At 38.8% G+C, this 24,891-nt stretch overlaps 1 protein-coding gene across 4 annotated transcripts in view; it reads right to left on the reverse strand.

Moving 5' to 3' along the window:
• The window catches only part of OR7D20 (olfactory receptor family 7 subfamily D member 20), a 63,991-nt gene extending 58,031 nt beyond the window's left edge, over positions 1-5,960 (reverse strand). Inside the window, exons 1-4 of one of the 4 annotated variants that reach the window (XM_070272137.1) lie at positions 5,920-5,960; positions 5,573-5,659; positions 2,980-3,153; positions 2,198-2,365 (exon numbers count right to left, since the gene is read on the reverse strand). The gene's annotated coding sequence lies outside the window, so the exon portion shown is untranslated. Of the gene's footprint in view, positions 1-2,197; positions 2,366-2,979; positions 3,154-5,572; positions 5,660-5,747 lie in introns of all 4 variants that reach the window. The other 3 variants (XM_070272136.1, XM_070272135.1, XM_070272138.1) reach the window with 3 other exon arrangements.
• Positions 5,961-24,891: the final 18,931 nt, after the last annotated feature.

Here is a 24,891-nt window from a genome sequence, read left to right on the forward strand (position 1 = left end):
GTCTATGGTGTGCATGTTTCTGTATAGAAATGTTAGCATATTTAGACCATAGTCTGTCTACTAAAGAGAAACAAGAATACTCACCTCTGTCTTCATCTGAATTTCCTAAGCCTGTTCCTCCCCACACAACTTCAAAACATGAGCCAATCAGAGAAACGGATGGAGGAGTTTTTGCCCTAGTTCTAAAATCATGGAACTTCCCCTAAACAGGATGTTTGAACTAAGTATCATTTTTGCCACATTTTTTGTTTGAAAAATCTTAAAACTAAATAAAGTGTGTACATCTATTACAATGAATGCCCACTGAAGTAGATTCACCTATTTTTAACTGGGGTTATGTATCTATTTCCCATTATATTCAGATTTGGCATCATGAATGTGGGAACACAGTAAGTACATAATATTTATCTGTTCTCTAAGAGGTGACAAGGAATGATGGTGGCCTTACTTGCTGTGACCAGGTTCTGGCAGTTCTCCAGCATCAGGTCTTTGTATAGGTTTCTCTGAGTGAGGTCCAGTAATGTCCACTACTGGGTGAAGTCCACAGTCACATTGTCAAAGGTCATTGAATCCTAAACCATCACACACATGCTGGTGTTAGCTAAGAAATATCTCCACTGATTATTCACTGGAGAATGAGGATAGAAGATCCAGTATCTATGCAGGGTTATGAGTTCTCTCATTATCTTCCCAGGTTGCTATGGTTCTATCTTCTTTTCTCTATCTAGATTCACTCATTGCTGGTCTTCACTCATATGGCTTTAATAGCATCTCTTAAAGATGACCTTATCTCATCAAAACCAAAGTAGGAGGTCTTGCCTTATTTCCCTCTATTGCGGCATACTCCAAAGTATTCTACGGACTCTTAATAACAGTGTAGAATGATCGATTCTTTGAGAAGAGGAATTCAAATCTTCTTTATCATATGTCAGAGCAAGCAGCAAGTAAGAAACATGTAGTTGACATCCATGAAGTTCAAGATTGATTAGAGATTGAGGAATCCCTCTTCAATATGAGAGGTTCCACTTCCTGGGAAATTCAACTGGGGATTTAGTCCTCGTAAGGAGTTCTTTTTGCTTTAGGAAGCTCTGGACACAGGCATGGGTAGAAAGAATGTATCCACCTGGTAAATTTCAAGATGTCATTCACTAGTATATGATTTTTTCTTATCTGCTGACAATTTTTCAGCCAGACAGCCACCAACATTTCTGCCTCTGTGTTCCCCTCATGAAGAGAGGATCCCTAGAAATATCTCAGAGAAAAGAAGGCATACATCAGAATGCAGAATGACCATATTTCCCAGATTTATCTAACTGAAAATTATTCCATCCTAGTTTGCAAATCCCATATATCCTTACACACTCAAGCAATCTCACACAAATACACACAAGTGTCATAAAACGCCAGAGTAGTTCTGTCTCACCTGGAGCCAGTAAAGGGGATTTTGAGCCATGCTGCCCATGAGGAAAGGGAATGGTCTTATTTACAGGTACAGCAACTAAAACCCTGAGAAATATGATTCTTCATTTGCCCAAGATGATAAAACTCATGAATGGTGTTATGCAGACCTGGTTCCCAAAGCACACATGCAGGAAGCTGAGTTAAATCACAGCATTCTCTGGCATACTTCAGCTGCTTCTAAATGAACCAGCAGCATGACTGCTCAGGCTCAGACCACTGGACTCTATATTGTGCAGGGGTGACATTTAGCATACTCTAAAAATGAGGATCAACAAGGACTTACCAAGGGTCAAATCAATGGCTGCTATCCTTGGAGAGTAATGCTAAAATATGCCTGAGGGTTATGTGAAGCCTAGGTCCCTTCATTGCAACTTAGTATCTAAGTGGATATGACAGTCTTCATCATTCTTGACATGGGTCATCTGGAGTCCTGTTTCAGTATCAATCATTGATCAAAAAGCATTACTTGTTAGTCATCAAACATCATACAATAGCTGTCTCTCTGTACATGATATACATGAAATTCACTAAGAATAGTATACTCTATAGCATGAATGTTAGAAACATCAATTACTATTTACTGAAAACCAGTACATGACAGAAGTCTGAATACAAGCTTTACATATATAAGCTCATTTAATTATTATAAGAACCCTTTATAATGGATATCATTACCCCTATTTAATAGCTGAAAAAAGCTAGATTATGATAATACTAATAATTGGTCCAACATCACCCAGTTAGGAAGTGGAGAACCGGAACTTGAATGCAGGTAAGTTTGTCTCAAAAGCTTGATCTCCTGAAGTTATTTTCATTCCCAAACATGACCAGAAGCTGGTGTAGACCTGCACTGTCCATTACAGTAGTCACTAGCGACATATGCTGTTGAGCACTTGATATGCGGCTAGAAAAGAGAATTTTAAATTCTTATTTTAATTAAATTTTATATTTAAAATATGTTACTAGATTCACTTATTTGAAAACTGAAATGTTTGGAAAAACTTGGATACTCGCATCTACTTTCTCAACTGCAATTTTTACATGATGCAAACACAAAAGTACATGTGATGAAAATTTCATGTGCTAAGGGTGCCAGACCAAACAGAGTGGAATATAATAATAGATTGGACCAAATTCATTGACATGGGTGCACTGAATAGACAGTCTGGATTTAATATATTAGCTCCTGGACCTGGGAATGGCTCTAACAGCTTACTTGTTTGGACTGAAACTCAGACTCAATGGGGGCCTACAGTAATGAGCTGATATGCCAGAGATTCCCCAGCAAAATGCAATAGAGTGAATCTAGAGATATGGGAATGTTGCACCGAATTTATCATGTGTGTACAGCCCCCATTCCCCATTCTATGTTGGTGGAATGTTAAAGACTCTGTGTTCATAAAGATATTGATAAATAGATCAATAATTGGAGCACCTCCATCCTTGGAAAGCTCTGTGGGTATTTTCCTTTATAGGCTGGGTATGACTGTAGAGGATACCATCATTGAGATGAATTACCTGATTTCACAGGGCATGAAGAGAACCCAGAGCAGCAGAAATCAAGTAGGTAGCACTTAATTTCCAGAGACAAGGTGGAACATAAACTGTCAAGGACAGTGGGAATGAAGCAGGAATCAGAATGCTTTGGTCTGCAGAGATCTTTAGTATAACTGACCCCAGGCTAGTTGGTTCCTGGCAATGAAACAGACATGCAGCCTATTTAGGACAAGGGTCAAGAAACAGCTCCAAAAGTCCATATAGCTAATTTTAGGCTTTGTGGTTCAAAAGGTCTGTTTTGCTAAACTCAACTCTCTCATCGTAGTATGAAAGAAGCCTCAAACAATATGTAAACAAATGAATATGGTTATGTTCCTATAAGACTTTATTTACAAAAACAGGTGGAGGGCCAGATTTGGCCCAGTATCTGTAGTTCTGCGAATTGTGTACTAGAATTTTGCTTGATATCTATAACAAGAAGTCTCAAGTCTGGTAACCAGAAATCTGACTTAAGCCACTACAGTGGAAAAACACAGCTCACTACCCAATTCCAAGACAGATCAACTCACAAACTTAGAACCCCTTCATCAAAGGAAAGACCCTGCACCATCACCACAATGTATAGTATAAATCTTCCTTCAAACCCTCCACAAAGGGACTTGCAGTCATTTACTAGAGTGACTATGCATCGGGGAAAATGAAATACCCAGAATGGCTCTAAGATGACATTAATTACTGAGGATCCAAAATACCATTGTGGCCTTCCACCACTCAAAGTGGAGGCTTATGCTTGTCAGGTGATGGATCAAGTCTTAACTCCACTGAACTCTTACTGGACCCAGCTGAACTAAGGACCCACCCTGTGGTTATTTTCCCAGTTCCTACATGTATAATTAGACTACAGATATTCTTGGCAATTAGCAGAATTCTCTTAAATTAGCTCTCACCTATGGGGTGAGGACCACTATGGTAGGAAAAGCTAAATGGAGGATCCTAGGATTCCCCACCACCTGACATAATAATCCAGAAATAATACAACATTGCTGAAAGAACTGCAAAAATCAATGCCAACATCAAACTTGCCTAAGGGCAGGGAAATTGGGAGGAATTGGTCTTGAAATAAACCATAGGTATCAACAACAACCTGGAGACCAATTCTACAAACATAAACTGTAGTAGTTCTGCATGTTTTCTCTATGCTTTTTATATGTATATGTTTCTTTACATGCATATATTTGCATATGCTAACCATCCACTTCTATATCCTTCTCATTTTATTAATATGCAAGTTACAAGAACACACTACAATTTAGTCTTTAGGTAGCAGAATATTCATGGGATTGTAACCAAATCTGAGGAGTACTTACTGTGGCCTGTGTCGGGGATAAAAATGACTCGACATAAATTTATAACTTCCTGAGAAAATGCAATTTTAAGTGCACTACATCATCTACATAAGACTTTCTAAATGATCTTTTGAAGCATTTAGATCAGAAGTTGGAAAACTACAGCTCACAGGCCTGTTTTTGTAAAGAAAGCTTTATTGGAACAAAGCCATACCCTTCTATTTACTAAGGCTTATGACTGCTTGTGCACTACAGAGGCAGAGCTGAGTAATTACAGACCTTCTGGCTGCAGAACATACAGTACTTTCTACCTGGACCTTTTCGGAGTAAAAGTTTGCCAATCTCTGTACTGGACCCAATTACTAGTTTACAGGAATTACAAGAAATGAAAGAAATATTTAAGCTCACCTTGCAAATAAAATCACAAACATCAAAAAGCTTGAGTTTCTAAAAGAATATGTGATTCCTCAAAGTCAATTTTTGCAGAAACAATACCTCTGGTGTAGGTTAAAAAGACTAAAAAACACACAGAATTATCATACATAAATCTTGATTGGCTCCCAGATCCAAAAATGTATTTTGGAACAATGTGCAGAACTTTAATTTTCACAGAGTAGATATTAGATGACATTAGTTTTAATTTCCTTGGGTGAAATAATAGCATGATGGTTTTAGTCCTTATCTTAAATAGATGTATTACCAAGTAATTAAATGGCAAGCATCATGTCTGCAACATATTTTCTACTGACTCTCAAAGAGTTAACCAAAATATGTAATTATCTAGAGAGAGAGCAAACATGCAAAATGCTAAAATGGGTGAATCTACTTCAATGGACACTCCTTTTATTAGTTATTTACATTTTCTTTAAGATTTTTCAAAAGAAAAATGTCGGGAAAATACCGTCAGTCCAAACATCCTGTTAATGGGAAATTTAATTATTCTAGAAGTAACGTAATGAAGCCTCCATTCCTTTCTCCTGGAGGCCGCTGTTCTGAAGCTCTGTGGAGATGTACAGACCTAGGAAATTCAGATGAAGAAACAGGTAATAGCCTTGTTTCTCTTTAGTAGAAAGACATGTTCTACTTACTTTCCTAATTGGAAACTAAAATATGCACCCATAGACATCTAAGAAATTATATTTCTACTTGAATGTAGTGTGTCAAAAAATAAGAAACCCTCAAATACAAAGCCAAATTCTCAGATGAAATATTCTTTTGTATACATAAGGAAATGGGCCATTTTGAAGCAAGTTTCCCTGAGTGCTCACCAGAATATGCCTGAATCGCAAGATCCCTGATGAAGCAAGCACACGGGGGCCAAGTCAGGGTCACTCCAACAGCAGAAACTTTTCCTTCTAGAGAAAAATCACAAAGGTTGTTTTGGAGGCTTCTGAAGAGGGGTGCAGGATGGGCGGAAAGACCCCATGGAAGTGCCTTTCCCACATTTTCCGACCCTGGGTATCCGGGGACCTATGGCACCAGCGGGCTATCATGCAGCCTAGGCGGATGCGAACAGTGCAGGCCAGGCCTTTCTAGGCACGCCCCTCAGCGGCCCTCACCCAACCCGTCCTTGGATTCCTCTCCTTTTCCTCCCTCTCCTTCGTGCGAGCCTCACCAGAGCTCACAGAGGCTGGAACACATGAACTCGATATTCTCATTGTGCAGAGTCAGGCAAGGGAAAAGAATGCAATGAACAAGTGACTTCATTTCCGCTTCCTGCTTTGATCCCGGAATGTGCAAGTCTTCGGCATTTGAGTCATCAGGTAAGTTCCACCGTGTCAAACACAGAAATGGTAGATTTCTTCTGCGTGGTTGTGGTTGGGCTGCGAGTCTGGTCATCGTGGGGGCTGAGGAGAGGAAGAAGTGCAGAAGCCAAGGCTGAAGCTGGAACCAGGTACATGGGCTGGGCTACGGGTGGAGGGCGGGGTCCATACCTGGAGGTGGAGGTGGAGGCAGGACGAGGCCCATCTCCTGTTTGGAACATGGATGTGGAAGGCTGGGGTTGGGCGTTAACCTTACAGCCTGCACAAGAAAAGCTTTTCTGCTTTCCTCTCCCCACGTTCATAGAGTCTTTACAATGATTTTCCCTTGTCAGTAATCCCGTAAATCTATGAAATATTCTGTCCTCCATTCAGTCAATCTCATCTGTAGGGCTTTATTTAGACACCAAGCCAAACTCATCATTGATTTTTTGCATTTGCAATATAATGACATTTTCTGTAAATCTTTTATTGTTCCGTTTCAAATATGTTTCCTTTTTTTAATTTTTATGACATAGCACTGATACCTGGCATTCTTCACTTATTCAGGAATGGTTCTAAAGTTTCTCCGGTAATCATGTTTGCTGTGGTTTTCAGTGGATGGCCTTTGTGATATTAATAAAGATCTTTTAAAATACTGATTTTGTAACACATTTTATCAAAAGTTCACGTGCATCATAAAATATGTTTTATGCATCTATTGAATTGATATATTTTGCTATTAATTTCATATTTTACTTACAAATCATTTAATTATACTGTAGCCAAAGAAATTGGCTTTTAAAAATATCTGGATTTCGAGGAGAGGGATCCAAGATGGCGCCGTGAGTAGTCCTCTTTGTCTCTCCCTCTTCGAGTCTACAATTATTTGGACACTTATCGCTTAACAAAGGATATCCAGACAGCATGTCAGGGCATCTGAGAGACCCATGTGACTATACATCAGAAGGCGGACGGACTTTCCTCCGGGAGGATGTGGAAATAGGTGAAAACTCTCCGACTCCGACTGAACAGCCTAGTACCTGCAAGCGGCTTTCTTCCAACAGACACCCCCAGAAGATCAACACACATCTAGGGCAGGAGCGAGCACACAACAGAGGAGCGACGGTGGAAACAGGTGACCAGAACCCTACCTAAACCCCCTGCAATTACTCCTAAATGCAGAGGGAAACTCTAGAGTTACACACCTGAGCCCGCGGGGAGAGTCTCTCCCCGCCATTGGTGGGGAGATCCCGCCTAGTGTTCACAGCGCCCGGAGGGTCCCAGAGACAATCACTGAGGGTACGGAGCTCCCCAGGCTGCCACTGCCTGCACCGTGGGGCAAGGGATTGCCGGAGATCTCGGAGCGGACTGGGGCTGGATGAAGCTTCAGAGGCCGGCTCCGCGCCCTGGAGGGGAAGCTCCAGAGTTCCGCCCTGGCAGCAGACAAAACTCTCTGTCTGCCATTAGCGGAGGGGCCATGCCCAGCATTCAACTCCGGGAAAGTCCCGGAGAGAATCCCAGAGGGCGGGGCGACCCCCGGCTGCCATTGCCCGCCCCATGGGGCTAGGGATTGCCAGAGATCTCGGAGAGTACTGGGGCTGGGTGAAGCTCCAGAGGCCGGCTCCGTGCCCTGGAGGAGAAGCTCCAGAGTTCTGCCCAGGCAGCAGACAAAACTCTCTGTCTGCTATTAGCGGAGGGGCCACCCCCAGCATCCACAACACCGGGAGGGTCCCAGAGAGGAGAATATCAGGCAGGGCAGCAGCTGACCAGCTGCCACTGAAATCAGGATCTCCGGCTATCCCCCAAGACAGGGCAAAGGGCTCCCCGAGTTCCTGGGGAACAGGACTGGGGCTGGGGGGAGTTCCAGCAACCCAGCTCCGTAGCCTAGGGGGAAACCCTACAGGCTCACAGCAGCCTCAGGGAAAGCCTCTGCACAGCACTAGTAGAAAGCACCCATCTGGCAGCCACAAGGCTGGAAGACCCCGGGACAAAAGTAGCATAGCTAGGTGAACTAACCACTGACTGTAGAAGATGCCAATAGCTCTCCTGCGACCATTAGTGGACAAGTGAGATTTCGTGGGTGCCAACAGTGATGGAGCGGCAAATATAAGTGATCCTACCCCTGGCCGCTGGAAAACCCCATAACACCGTTGCAGACCCCAAGGAGGGAGCACATCTAGGTGGGCTGCAACAGTAGTCACCAGCAGCCTGAAGCCCCCCTGTGACGGCCCCCACGGCAGAGGAGGGAATCCAAAGGACCACTGTGACTACAAGGAGGGGCCCAGGCCCAGTTAGCAACTGCGAATAGGGTTCCTGGTTGGTGGAGTATAAACAGCTTCTCCCCCACCGCAGCAGCAGAAACAAGTGAAAGGAGCAGCTAAACTCTATCTCTATGCGGAGGCACAAATCAACGACATCAAGCAATGTGAAAAATCCATTAAATCTCCAGAACAGAAGGAAAATAACAAATACACAGAAAACAATCCCAAAGAAAATGAGATATATAACCTAAATGATGATGACTTCAAAACAGCCATCATTAAAATACTCAATGAGTTAAGAGAGAATTCAGATAGACAAGTCAACGAGTTCAGGAGTTATGTCACAAAAGAGTTTGATACGATAAAGAAGAACCAAACAGAAATATTGGAAATGAAGAACACAATAGAGGAGATTAAGAAAAATCTAGATGCTCTGAACAGTAGGGCCGATAATATGGAGGAAAGAATTAGCAATTTGGAAGATGGCAATATAGAATTGCTGCAGGCAGAGGAGGAGAGAGAAGCAAGACTAAAAAGAAATGAAGAAACTCTCCGAGAATTATCAGACACAATTAGGAGATGCAACGTAAGGATTATAGGTATACCAGAGGGAGAAGAGAAGGAGAAAGGGGCAGAAAGCCTATTCAAAGAAATAATGGCTGAGAACTTCCAAAATCTGGTGAGAGAGATGGATCTTCAGGTGACAGAAGCCAATAGATCTCCAAACTTTATCAAGGCAAGAAGACCAACTCCATGGCATATAGTAGTGAAGCTAGCAAAAGTCAACGACAAGGAGAAAATACTAAGGACAGCCAGGCAAAAGAAACTAACCTACAAAGGAACCCCCATCAGGCTATCAGCAGATTTCTCAGCAGAAACTTTACAGGCTAGAAGAGAGTGGAATGATATATTCAAGAATCTGAAGGACAAAAATCTACAGCCGAGAATTCTCTACCCAGCGAAAATATCCTTCAAATACGATGGAGAAATAAAAACTTTCCCAGATAAACAAAAATTAAGGGAGTTCATTGCCACAAAACCTCCTCTTCAGGAAATCCTCAGGAAAACCCTCATTCCTGAAAAATCCAAAAAAGGAAAGGGGCTACAAAACCAAGAGCAGAGGAGATAAGTAGAAGGACAACAACAGAGAGTAGCAGCTTTTCATCAGAGCAGATTAAACCATGGGACGAGAAACAAAGGAAATTGAAGAAAACCGGAAAACAAGACATAAAATGGTAGTGGTAGGCCCCCACATCTCAATAATCACTCTAAATGTAAATGGATTGAACTCCCCAATCAAAAGACACAGAGTGGCAGGATAGATCAAAGAACAAGATCCAACAATATGCTGCCTTCAGGAAACACACCTCAGCCCCAAAGACAAACACAGACTCAGAGTGAAGGGATGGAGAACAATACTCCAAGCTAATAATGAACTAAAGAAAGCAGGTGTCGCTATACTAATATCAGACAAGGTAGATTTCAAAGCAAAACAGATAAAGAAAGACAAAGAGGGACAGTATATAATGATAAAAGGGACTCTCCACCAAGAAGACATAACACTTATAAATATATACGCACCCAACAAAGGAGCACCAAAATTTGTAAAGCAACTCTTAATAGAACTAAAAGAAGACATCAACAACAATACAATAATAGTAGGGGACCTCAACACACCATTAACACCAATGGACAGATCATCCAGACAGAAAATCAACAGGGAAATAATAGAATTAAATGAAAACTTAGACCAGATGGATTTAATAGATATATATAGAACACTTCATCCCAAAACAGCAGGTTACACATTCTTCTCAAGTGCGCATGGAACATTCTCAAGGATTGACCATATTTTGGGAAACAGCAAACATCAATAAATACACGAGAGTTGAAATAATATCAAGCATCTTTTCTGATCATAATGCTATGAAACTAGAAATCAACTACAAGAAAAAAGCAGAGAAAGGTGCAAAAATGAGGAGACTAAACAACACGCTTCTGAACAAACAATGGATCATTGAAGAAATTAAAGAAGAAATCAAATATTATCTGGAGACAAATGAAAATGAGAACACGACATACCAAATCATGTGGGATGCAGCAAAAGCAGTTCTAAGAGGGAAATTCATCGCAATACAGGCTCACCTCACTAAACAAGAAAAAGCTCACATAAGCAACCTCAAACGACACCTAACAGAACTAGAAGAAGAAGAACAAACAAAGCCCAGAGTCAGTAGAAGGAGGGAAATAATAAAAATAAGAGCAGAAATAAACGATATTGAAACAAAAAAGACAATAGAAAGGATCAATGAAACAAAGAGTTGGTTCTTCGAAAAAATTAACAAAATCGACAAACCTTTCGCCAGACTCACCAAGAAAAGAGGAGAGAAATCGCAAATAAATAAAATTAGGAATGAGAGAGGAGAAATCACAACATATACCAATGAAATACAAGAGATCATAAGAGAATACTATGAAAAACTATATGCCAATAAATTGAACAACCTGGAAGAAATGGACAAGTTCCTAGACTGCTACAATCTCCCCAAACTGACAGGAAGAAATGGAGAATATGAATAGGCCAATCACAAGTAAGGAAATAGAAACGGTAATCAAAAACCTCCCCCAAAATAAGAGTCCAGGACCAGACGGCTTCTCTGGAGAATTCTACCAAACATTCAAAGAAGACTTAATACCTATTCTTCTCAAACTGTTCCAGAAAATTGAGAAAGATGGAGTAATCCCTAACACATTCTATGAAGCCAACATCACTCTGATCCCCAAATCTGACAAGGACAACACGAAGAAGGAGAACTACAGGCCGATATCACTGATGAACATAGATGCAAAAATCCTCAACAAAATTTTGGCAAACTGAATACAGCAATACTTCAAAAAGATTATACACCATGATCAAGTGGGATTTATACCAGGGACACAGGGATGGTTCCACATCCACAAGTCAATCAACGTGATACACTACGTCAACAAAATGAAAAACAAAAACCACATGATCATCTCAATAGATGCAGAGAAAGCATTCGACAAGATCCAACACCCATTTATGATAAAAACCCTCAATAAAATGGGTATACAAGGAAAGTACCTCAACATAATAAAGGCCATATATGACAGACCCACAGCAAACATCATACTCAATGGACAAAAACTGAAAGCCATCCCTCTGAGGACAGGAACAAGACAAGGGTGCCCACTTTCACCACTCCTATTCAACATAGTACTGGAGGTGTTGGCCAGAGCAATTCGGCAGGAAAAAGAAATAAAAGGAATCCAAATAGGTAACGAAGAAATAAAACTCTCGCTGTTTACAGACGACATGATCTTATATATAGAAAACCCCAAAGAATCCATAGAAAAACTATTAGAAATAATCAAACAACTACAGAAAAGTAGCAGGGTATAAAATTAACGTACATAAATCAGTAGCATTTCTATAAACTAACAATGAACTAACAGAAAAAGAACTCAAGAACTCAATCCCATTCACTATCGCAACGAAAAGAATAAAATACCTTGGGATAAACTTAACCAAGGAAGTGAAGGATCTATACAATGAAAACTACAAGACTTTCTTGAAAGAAATTGACGACGACATAAAGAGATGGAAAGACATTCCATGCACATGGATTGGAAGAATAAACATAGTTAAAATGTACATACTACCTAAAGCAATCTACAGATTCAATGCTATCCCAATAAGAATCCCAAGAACATTCTTCACAGAAACTGAACAAAGAATCCTAAAATTCATATGGGGCAACAAAAGACCGCGAATTGCTAAAGCAATCCTGAGCAAGAAAAACAAAGCCGGCGGAATCACAATCCCTGATTTCAAAACATACTACAAAGCTACAGTGATCAAAACAGCATGGTACTGGTACAAAAACAGGTCCACAGATCAATGGAACAGAATTGAAAGCCCAGAGATAAAACCACACATCTATGGACAGCTAATCTTTGACAAAGGAGCAGAGGGCCTACAATGGAGAAAAGAAAGTCTCTTCAACAAATGGTGCTGGGAAAACTGGACAGCCACATGCAAAAGATTGAAAATTGACCATTCTTTTTCAGCACACACCAAAATAAATTCAAAATGGATCAAAGACCTAAAGATTAGGCCTGAAACAATAAGTCTTCTGGAAGAGAATATAGGCAGTACACTCTTTGACATCAGTTTCAAAAGAATCTTTTCAGACACTATAACTCCTCAGTTGAGGGAAACAATAGAAAGAATAAACAAATGGGACTTCATCAGGCTAAAGAGCTTCTTCAAGGCAAGGGAAAACAGGATTGAAACAAAAGAACAGCTCACTAATTGGGAAAAAATATTTACAAGCCACTTATCCGACAAAGGGTTGATCTCCATAATATACAAAGAACTCACACTGCTTAACAACAAAAAAACAAACAACCCGATCAAAAAATGGGCAGAGGACATGAACAGACATTTCTCAAAAGAAGATATGAATATGGCCAAGAGACACATGAAAAGATGTTCATCATCGCTAATCATCAGGGAAATGCAAATCAAAACTACACTAAGATATCACCTTACACCCGTTAGATTGGCAAAAACATCCAAAACCAAGAGCGACAAATGTTGGAGAGGTTGTGGAGAAAAAGGAACCCTCATACACTGTTTGTGGGAATGCAAACTGGTACAACCACTGTGGAAAACAGTATGGAGATTTCTCAAAAAGTTAAAAATAGAAATACCCTATGACCCAGCCATCCCATTACTGGGTATCTATCCTAATAATCTGAAATCAGAAATCTCAAGAGTCCGTTGCACCCTATGTTCATCGCAGCATTATTTACAATAGCCAAGATGTGGAACCAACCTACATGCCCAGAAACTGATGATTGGATAAAGAAGATGTGGTATATATACACAATGGAATACTACTCAGCCATAAAAAAGACAAAATTGGCCCATTCACAGCAACGTGCATGGACCTCGAGGGTATTATGTTAAGCGAAATAAGCCAGTCAGAGAAAGACGAACTCTATATGACTCCACTCATAGGTGGAAGTTAGTATATTGATAAGGAGATCTGATCGGTGGTTACCAGGGAAAAGGGGGGGTGGGGGGAGGGCACAAAGGGGGAAGTGGTGTACCCACAACATGACTAACAAAAATGTACAACTGAAATCTCACAAGGTTGTAATCTATCATAACATTAATAAAAAAAAAAATCTGGATTTCCTGCCTTGCCTTAAAAGGTTTCTTCAAACTTTAGATTACATACAGATTTCATAATTTTCCTCTTAAATGTATTATATTTAAAGAGACTTAGGTCCTTAATCCTTATGGAATACATTTTGAAATGTGATATGGGGTAGTAGATCCAATTACTTTTTTTCCTTCAGAAACTATTGCTAATTGCTTTAGTACTGCTTGTTGTTAAACTGCTCTTGATCTACTGATTTGAATTTCCACCTTAAACAATAAATTCTGTATCAGTTTCTAGACTCTTCTGTGCAAGTAATATATTTATGTCCCTATCACACTCTGTTTATTATAGTGGTTTTATATAAATTTTAATATTTAGTGGTAAATACATAATGGTAGGTAATATTTATTACTATTTATTTATTTATTTAGGTAATATTTATTTACTATTTAGGTAATATTTATTACAGTAATAGTTATTACTGACTGCTTTAGGTGCTCAGCTTGAGGTGCTTTATGAGTCAGCTGATAATGTGTGCAAACAGATGGGCTTACTGTTGGAATCTGCATTTGAAGGAGCAAACACCCATTTCAGCCTTTATAGACTGCTTTCACTAGATAAGGAATGTCTCCTGTCTGGTACATGAGCTGATGGCTTTGCCTTTCGGATCATAGTCAAGTAGAGTTGGACAGTGGTCATGTGCCTACTGCCATATCTGTAGTGGGGTCTGTGGTTGGCAGCCCTGTTACCAGGGATATCAACCCTGTCTGGTCCCCTGAGAGGACAGGACTGCCTCCTCTTTATTAGTGAAGGTGTGAGGTGTGGGTTGTGAAAGTTACTAGTTTATAAGTCTCTTTCCATGTGAGAGAAGCCAATTTGGAAATAAAGCTGATAATCTGAATGGAAATCTTCACAGTATTTGAGCCCCTGTGTCACTCAGCTATGTTTAGATGAATCAGGAAATTCTCTTTATCACTTGCCTCCAAAGCAGACCTGTCAATGCAGCCTTATCTTTATGTGAGCTTGAACCATGAGATGATAATGCCCAGTGAAAATCAACAAGGAGTGCCATAGCTCCTCCACCTTCTCAGCTCAAATGCTTATCAGTCAATTGTTGGCTCACACACATCTCTTGTGGTAGGTTGAATAATAGCCTCCCAAAGATGTTTGAACATGTGAATATGTTACCTTAGACGGCAAAAGGCATTTTGCAGATATCATTAAGTCAAGAATCTTGAGATGGAGGGATTATCCTGAATCTGGATGAGTTCAGTGTAATTAGAAGCATCCTTATAAGGGAGGCAGGAGAGCTGGAGAGAGTATTGAAGATGCCATACTGTTGACTTTAAAGATGGAGGGAGGGGCCACAAGCCAGTGGATGCAGGGCGCCTCTAGAATTTGAAAAAAGGCAAGGAAACAGATTCTCCTCTAGAACCTCCAGAAGGAAAGCATCCCTGCTGACATGTTAGATTTCTTACCTCCAGAATTGTAAAATAATAAGGTTGTATCATCTTAAATCACTAGACTTAGGGCAATTTGTTACAGGAGCAATAGGAAATTAATACATCTTTCTTTTAAAATCTGTCCATATCATTGCTGCTGGCTTAGGTCAGGTCTCCGTCACCTCTCCCCTGGACTATTTCAATAGCCTCCTAACTGTTCCCTCTGCTCCCAGTTTCTCCCACTCAGGGCAAACCTCAAATCCTCAAATTATACATCATGACTCTGGTTCTCAATTGCTTATAACATCCTTAGTATATCAAATTAGACTCTCATTGGTCTGTCCTCCATCTGCGTGTCCCAACCTTATTTACAATATCTCAGCCATAAGTTCCACATGTCTTCCTGATGTATCTAACTCTTGAATATCACCCAAATATATTCTCTGGCTAATTTTCTGCTTATTATGTATTATTCAACCTCCAAGCATATTCTCCTTTTAGATGTTTTTCCTGAATACCAAATGTTGGCTAGGAGGTGGAAAAACTGGAACCTTCATGTGTTCCTGGTGGGAATGTAAAATGAGACAGCCACTTTTGGAAAATAGTTTGACATTTTCTTAAAAAGTTAAGCATTAATTTACCTTTCAGCCCACTAATTGCACTCCAAGGTATCTCCCCAAGAGAAATGACAATGCATGTCAACACAGACACAAGCCAAATGTTCATGGCAGCATTATTCATAATAACCTCAAACTTGAAATGTCCAAATGTCCATCAGCTGGTAATTGGATAAGGAAAATGTGGTATTTACCTACAATAGAATACTGTTCTGCAATTAAAAGGAACAAAATATTGATACTTACTTCCACGTGGATGAGCCTCAAAAATGTATGCTTAGAAGAAGTCAGATACAAAAGACCACATATTGTATGATTCCATTTGTTTAAAATATGTAGAAAGGCAAATTTAGAGGCAGACAGTGGTAGGTAGTTTCCTACAGTTGAGGTGGGAGTAGCAATTAACTGCAAATGGATACAAGGTTAGTTTGGAGATGATAGACATATTCTAAAACTAAATTGTAATAATTGCATAGTTATAAATTTAGTAAAATCTTTGAATTTACGTTATCGTGGGTGAATGCTATATATGTGAATTACGCCTCAATGAAATGTTAAAAAATAAATGTCTAAAGAGTTTTCCTGGAATTACTCAAGGTGAATTGAAAACTTTTACCTTTGTTTTCTGCAGGATTTATTACATATCAATATTATATTCCTCACCACTCTGTATTGCAATAATTTGTATCTCTTTGGTCCCCTCCTCAATTTGTACACAGTAGACAATAAATGCATGTTGGATTAAACTTAAAGCCTTCAAAGTGAATTGAAGCCACTTCAAATAAGTCTTTTGTCTCTAACAAATTATGATTAATGGCAATGGCTGCTTTGGAGGACAGCTGTACAGGGCAATGGAATTATGCAGTGATTTTTAAAAAATATTTTATTGGTAATATTTCAAATCCCTATAAAATATGAGTTTTGAAACAAATGTTATTAAATGCTCATGTTTTTAATACAATTGGGCGTTAATTATAGTAATAATAGGTAATATTAACTGAATGTTTTCTAAGAGCCTGGCAATCTTGTAAGGCATTGTTCTTGACCCTGGCTTTTACATTGAGACTACTAAGAACTGTGTGTGTAGAGATTAGTATTTAGTTGGTTTTAGGCTCTGGCCAGGGCATCAGTACATTTCACAATATTCACTGGGAAGTACATTAATCAACTAGGATTGAGAACCATGGGCTTTATGTTTTATTTAATTTAATTTGTTAAAACAACCTCATAAGGGAAGTTCAGTTATTTTCTCCATTTAACAAATGTGAAAACTCCCCAGGTGTTTGATATTTCCACCTCTGTTCTTTTATCTTTTGCATTTCCCCCAAATTGACTCATAGTGTAAAATGAAGGTGAAAGTTGCCTTCAGGGAGTTGATTTAAGGAGAACTGTATTTAAGGAGAATTTATTGAAGGATAATCGTTGTTTCAGTACAGATTGAAGTGAAGGGGCTATAAGAAGGCTGGGTTTCAGAGCTACTTTGGGGGCCTCCCATGGTCCTAAATTCTTCAGTTGGAAATGAGAGAGTTGGATTTGATGAGGACCCAGAACTTCAAGTGTTCAGGAATAGAAATAAATGCAAGTACTTTACCAAGCCACTACAAAACAGAGATGAAACAACAACAAAAAATGCCATGTCAAACACCAGATGTTTCCCCAATTTTATGTAAGTTGATACATAATCCTGCATAAGATGAGAAATTGGAAGAAACTTTTTTAATATTATTTTTAAAATTGTGAAGTATATTGTACACTAATGTCATCTATGGGATCAATGATGCTGCATGATTTTGTGCATTCACCAAAACACGTTTAGCAACATTTGAAGTCTACCAGGCCAAGGTTAGGAGTTATATTTGAAAACACTTTTAAAAGACAACAAAAATATTTGATTGAGTATGTATTTCCATGGAGGTGAGAAGTCAGAAAATGAAAGGATGATTAAAACCCAGAAAGATAACTGGTACATTAAAAGCAAAGGCTTTTTGATTATGAACATTTGACTTTAATTTAGAAACCAGATCATGTAGTTCTAGAAATTATGCAGTTTATCAGTATTCCAAATAAAGGGAATTTCTTGCACCATATCTGAATAAAATAAATCTGCTTCTAAGCATCATTTAATTAGGAGGGTTTTTTTTTCTCCTGGAAGGGGAAGGATATTTCTTATTCAATGTATTTCCTTAAAAGAGTAGGCTTCTATGGTGTTCATGGATTTGTTATCTCTAAATGTCCTTGTTCCTATAACATTCTTCATGGGAGAGTCTCTAAAGTAAGTGTGTATAGAAAAGATGAGTAACACTCAAACCTATGAGGAAGAATTCTAAGCAAATTGGATTTGAGAAATATTGCAAAGATATTGTGGTGTATGACTTCACAAGTGAATTGCTTAAATCTATAATATGGACAGAATACTGGGTGTCCATCTACTTGTTTCATTTTTTCCAACCCTCTTTTCCTGTCGAAAGGTGTCCAAACTACATAGAACTGCAGAATCTAACATGATTCTCAGAATTTTTTCTCATGGACCTCTCAGATGATCCAGAATGCAACCTGTGCTCTCTGCTCTGTTCTCCTCCATGTACCTGCTCACCACGTTGGGGAACCTGCTCAACATTCTCGCCATCAGCTCTGACTCTGTCCTCCCCACCCCCATGTACTTCTTCCCCTTCAACTTGTCCTTGGCTGGTGTTGGTTTCACTTCCAACACAATCTCAAAGATGATTTTGGATATTCACACTCACAGAAGAGTCATCTTTTATGTGGACGGCCTGATTCAAATGTCTTGTTTTATGATTTTTGTATTTTTGGATAGTCTCCTCCTGACTGTGATGGCATGCGGCTGATTTGTGGCCATCTGTCACCCCTGTACTCTTCCGTCATCATGAACCCAAGCGTCTGTGACTTGTTGATTTTTTTGTCATTTTTAATTAGTATTAGTCAAATACTCAACCTTGCCTGTTCTGACACCTCCACCAATAACATAGTCAAGTATTTTTTGGCAGCATCTCTGGGTTTCTTCCTATCATAGGGATCCCTTTCACTTACTATAAAATTGTTTCCTCCATTCTGAGGGGCCCTCTCATCAGGTGGGAAGCACACTGACTTCTCCACCTGTGGCTCTCACCTATCAACTGTCTGCTTATTTTATGAAACAGGCATTGGAGTTTACCTCAGTTTCGCTGTTTCACTTTCTCTCAGGATTGATGCAATGGCCTCAATGATGTACACTGTGGTCACTCCCATGCTGAACCCCCTCATCTACAGTCTAAGGAACAGAGACATCAAAAGAGCCATGAAGGCTCCTCCGCAAAACAATGTAATATCAGTACCTGTGCCATCCATTTGGAGTGAAAGTTGGGAAATGCAGCACAACTAAACATCTAGATCTGCAAATCCTAACTCTCTCATCACATTGTATTGTAGCTCTCCTGGCTTTCACTTCTCTCCTTTTGTAATATCTGAATAATTGGTTCTTTCAGGTGCCTTTAGGGGACTGTATTTTGAGACTCTTTTTCGTATCATAATCACTGCATGACTAAATTCTGTTTATATCTATGGAGCCTCTGTAGTTTATCTTTGATGACCCAGGCATCCCAGAAAGATAAACAACTCTCTTTTTATGTTTAAAAGTTACATCTTTCCCAAAGCTCTCATGTATCTTCCATAAAAATTTCTCATTTATCAAATACATCTATGCATGTTATGTGTGAGGATGCATGTCGCTGGTTCCCAACCTTGGCTTTTATTGAAATCATCTGGGAAGCTTAAAAATACTGATAACTGAGTCTTGCCACCAAAGATTCTGATTTAATTAGACTGGGATGTGGCCTGAGCATGAGGATTTTTTAAAACCCCTAGGTGGTTCAGGTATGCAGCCAATACTGGGAATTATTTTTTTTATTGCAATAACATTAAACAAATTTCAGGTGTACGTTGTAATATATTTTGATTTCTGAGTAGACTACATCGTCTTCACTACCCAAAGACTAATTACAATCCATCACTGCGCACATGTGCCTAATCATCCTTTTCGCCCCCCTCTCTCCCCTCTTTCCCCTCTGGTAACCTCTGATCCAATCTCTGTCTCTATGTGTTTGTTGTTGTTTTTATCTTGTATTTATCAGTGAGAGCATATGGTATTTGACTTTCTCCCTCTGACTTATTTCACTTAGCATAATACCATCAAGGTCCATCCATGTTGTCATAAATGGCCAGATTTTGTCATTTTCAAAGGCTGAGTAGTATTCCATTTTGTATACATACCACATCTTCTTTATCCATTCATCCCTTGATGGGCACCTAGGTTGCGTCCAAGTCTTGGCTGTTGTGTATAATGCTGTGATGAACATAGGGGTGCATGTATCTTTATGCATTCATGTTTTCATGTTCTTTGGATAAATACCCAGCAGTGGAATACCTGGATCAAATGGTAGATCTATTCTTAATTTTTTGAGGAATCTCCATACTGTTTTCAATAGTGATTGTACCAGTTTTCACTCCCACCAGCAGTGTAGAAGGGTTCTCTTCTCTCCACTCCTCTCCTGCATTTACTGTTTCCTGTCTTGTTAAATAGCCATTCTGACTGGAGTGAGGTGATATCTCATTATAGTTTTGATTTGCATTTCCCTAATAGTTAATGATGCTGAACATCTTTTCATGTGCCTGTTGGCCATCAGTATGCATTCTCTCAAGAAGCGTCTTTTCAGATCTTTTGCCATTTTTTTAATTGGGTTGTTAGTTTTTTTTGCTGTTGAAGTGTATGAGTTCTTTGTATATTTTGGATATTAGCCCCTTATCAGATATATGGTTTGCAAATGTCTTCTCCAAATTGTTAGGTCATCTTTTCATTTTGTTGGTGGTTTCTTTTGCTGTGCAGAAGCTTTTTAGTTTGATGTAGTCCCATTTGTTTATTTTTTCTATTGTTTCTGTTGCCCGATCAGACATGGTACTTAAAAATATGCTGCTAAGACCAATGTCAAAGAGCATACTGTGTATGTTTTCTTCTTGAAGTTTAACGGTTCCAGGTCTTACATTCAAGTCTTTAATAAATTTTGAGTTAATTTTTGTGTATGGTGTCAGAAAAAGGTCTACTTTCATTCTTTTGCATGTGGCTGTCCAGTTTTCCCAGCACCACTTATTGAAGAGACTCTCCTTTCTCTATTGTATGTTCTTGGCTCCCTTGTTCAAAATTATCTCTCCATATATGTGTGAGTTTCTTTCTGGACTCTCAATTGTATTCCATTGATCAGTGTGTCTGTTTTTGTGCCAGTATCACAGTTTTGGTTACTATTGCTTTGTAGTATATTTTGAAATCAGGGAGTGTGATACCTCCAGGTCTGTTCTATTTTCACAGGAATCCTTTGGCTATTCGGGGTCTTTTGCTGTTCCATATAAATTTTAGGATTCTTTGTTCTATTTCTGTGAAAAATGCTGTTGGAACTTTGATGGGAATTGCATTGAATCTGTAGATTGCTTTAGGAAGTATGGACACTTTAACTATGTTAATTCCTCCAATATAAGTGCACAGAATATCTTTCCACTTCTTTGTGTCTTCTTCAATTTCTTTCAACAATGTTTTATAGTTTTCGTTGTACAGATCTTTCACCTCTGGTTAATTTTATTCCTAGATATTTTATTCTTTCGTTGCAATTTTAAGTGGGAGTGGAATTACTGATCTAAGCCAAATATTTCATTTAAAGTTGACCTGTGTGTCTTGGGTCCTATCTGCTCATGGGCAAATACCAAAGATCCTAAAGAGTTCCAAAAAGGAAAATATGAAAAATCTACTGTAGCATTAGGCAATAAGTTTCCCCCATTATTCCTCATACTGTTTCTTCAAATATTTTCTCTCTCTGTACTCCATACAGCTGGTTACGAACCTGTTGTCGCTCTGCTCCGAACTTACACTTCTGTACTTTGCTTTGTGGTGCTGGGTTGGAGCTCTTGAAATCACTGCTCTATTTCCCATCTTGTGTTCACTTTACGTACTTTCAATACTGATCAGTAAAAGTCACCCTGCCTTAAAAGCTCAACGTTTCTCTTTACACCCCTCAAGCCCTTGGTGTTGTAGCTTCTTCCCTCATTTATGATTACTGTATTACCACTTCATCTTTTTTTTTTGCTTCTCAGTCCTTCAATAGCAACTTAAGTAATTCCCTATATTAAATTCTCTTCATTAAAATGACTAATTGATTTCTGTATTCTTGAATGAACCCTGACTGATATTGTAACATTGGGTATAAAGATATGTTATGAGATGTCTGCATTTGAAAGATTGCAAAATATGTCCAGGTAAATATTGTTTCTCGGCCGTGGATATACAACTGGAAAATAGGTACTGATATCATATTTCCGGTTGCTAGGTGGCTTTAATGGTGATTGAGGATCATTAAGTCACTCAAGTCATCACAATAAATTTATCTTCTTTTACATTATTCAAGGACTGCAAAGCACCATGTTGTCAGAAAAATGGAGCTATTTCCAGTAACAGCCTGATTAAGACTGCACTTTATTGTTATGTCTTTTGTCATGATAACTCATGGGCTCCTTTTGAGTTCTACCAGATGGGTTTCCATCCTTCCCTAGAGATGTCACACATCCTTTTTGTGGTAGTAATCTTAATTCTCTGAAAAGATGTCCATAACTAGCTTAATTTCCTTTGCCTTTATGGAAAATCACCTACCAACTACATTGATGAGAAACTTTAAGGTTAGAGAAAAGAATGCACTTTGAATTCAATTCCTGCCAGTTAGTGGGAAGAGATTTCATGCAATAAAAATTACTAAAATGTTATCTTTGCATTTCTGTGTATACACACCTAAATGATAGACAAAAAACCTTGGTAAGTGCTAAAGTCATGTTGATTTTTGTGTGTGTGTGTTAATTTCCAGTTTATGTTTTGTTAAATTTACTGCCTCCTGTTTTCATATCACATCATCTTAAAATTCACAAAGACAAATTGATACAGGAAATTTTAAATCTGAAAATATTATAGTAGAAAGTACACACCTGAGTACTAACCCTTGATTTTCTACGTGTGTGAAATACCTTTCTGTAATGTTCACAATTATTAAAATAGGAGTAAATACACTTGTATCACAAGATTGGGTTGAATTTAAATGATAACAATAATGTTAAAATTATTTAATTTTAAAATTTTCCCAGATGACTAGTAAATAGGATCTTAGACTTACATTTCAATTTGTCATACAGGGCATCATTTCCTGACTGAACCATTTTGTGTCCTCTTTTCTGGCTCTTATATCACTCCATTAGTACTTCTGGAACAGTGGTGAGCAAGGTATCAGACAATTTTCTGGGGGTAGATTCACCTTGTTTTTTTGTTTGTTTAGTTTTTCAGTTTTTTCCAGCATTAATGAGACATAATTGACAGATAACATTGTGTAAGTTGAAGATGTGTAATATGATGTTTGATAAACATATATATTTTGAAATGTTTACCAAAATAAGATTAGTTGACCTTATCTGTTACCTCACATAACTACCATTTTGTTGTTGATGTTATGGTGAGAACATTAATGCTACTCTCATAGAAACTTTGAAGTACAACACAGTATAGTTAACTATAGTCACCATGATGTACGTTACATCCCTGGAACTTTTTCATCTTATAACTGAAAGTTTGTACCCTTTGATCAACAACACCCAAATTTCCACCACTCCTCAGCCCCTGGCAACCACCAATGTACTCTCTGTTTCTATGAGTTAAATGTTTTTAGATTCCATATATAAGGGAGATTGTCCAATATTTGTCTTTCTCTATCTGACTTATTTCACTTATCAAAATGCTCTCAAGGTCAATCCATATCAAAGCAAATGGCAGGATATCTTTATCATGGCTGAGTGTGTGTGTGTGTGTGTATCCATGACCTGAATCTTCAAGTGCTTAGAGCACAAAAGCCTTATAGAGGATGAAGCCTGTGTGGTGGGCAGTATCTGAGATGCTCCCAATGATCCTTAACTCCTTGTTTTCTTGCCCTTGTATATTTCCTTCACATTAAGTGTAAGATGGACATGATGACTCACTTTTGACAATGAGAATGTGGAAGAAATGTTGGGAAGTCACTTCTGGGAATAGAGTGAAATAAATCTATTTTTCTTTTTTCTGCCTCTCTCTTGCTCTCTGTTGCTCATATTGATGGAACCCAACTGCCATGTTTTGAACTGCCTCATAAAGAGGTTCATGTGTCAAGGAACTGAGGGAATTCTCTCACCAATAGCCAGAAAATACATAAATCCTACCAACAGCCTATGAGTGAACTTGAAATGGTCCTCAGTCAGTCAAGCCTTGGAATGACTGAACCTCTAGCCAATACCTTGATTACAGTCTTCTCTGAGGTCCTCTGAAGTTTTTATGTAAAGTATCAGTTGCCAAATAAATATGTAAAAATCAGTAGCTTTGTAATATGTCAATTTAGTTCAATTAGATAAAACATTTACCATTGAAGTCTCATTCAAATTACCAAAAAAGAAAAATTCTTGCAAATCTCCAACAAATAAAGTGCTAACCCAAACAAGAGCTAAGGAAAGAAAAATAACAATTTATCCTGAGAGACAAATATTAATTGAGAAAATGGAAATAGTATTGATACGGGGACGGCTAGCCAAAGAGTTGAAAGAAAGATTTCTTGGACTCTCAAGGTCTAGCAGTAGTGCTCTTTTATTTAGAGAATAGTGTGGAATAGCATAGGGATAGGACCCATGGGCAGTAAAGAGCTGCTGCTGCATGGGGACAGGACCCATGGGCAGTCAGAGCTGCTGCTGCCCTGAGTTGAGGGTTAGGGCTAAATTTATAAGGCAAGGGTACGTGACTTATTTTTACTGGAAAAAGAAAAGATGATGTAAAAAGTCATTAAATGATTTCAGTGCAGATGGGGTCTGGTTATCGTGTGGTCGTATAACTTTAGATATGAATCTGGTCATATAGATCGGCATGTAGGCAAGGATGCCCTGGGCTTCTCTCCCTGGGGCAGCCCTAATTCACACCATAAAAATCCATCGGGTCATATAGATCGGCATGTAGGCCAGGTCACCCTGGGCTTCTCTACTTGGGGCAGCCTTAATCCACATCAGTATCACATTCTTGTTATAGACGACCTAATTCTGCATAGACTTCATGATTAATACAATGATTTACATATATCAAAATCACACAATGAACTGTTAAATTGGAAAGAAGCCTGAATTTTATGTTAAAATTCTGCAACTTGGAAGTACAAAGCAGGAGTACAGGTGAACTTCCTCCTGAGGAGAGCAAGGACCTAGATCTTTCCAAGGACATTCACTTGTCTCTTATTCCTCTTCTAT

This window comes from Equus caballus, chromosome 7 (assembly GCF_041296265.1).
Source record: "Equus caballus isolate H_3958 breed thoroughbred chromosome 7, TB-T2T, whole genome shotgun sequence".
Classification (NCBI taxonomy): Eukaryota; Metazoa; Chordata; class Mammalia; order Perissodactyla; family Equidae; genus Equus; species Equus caballus.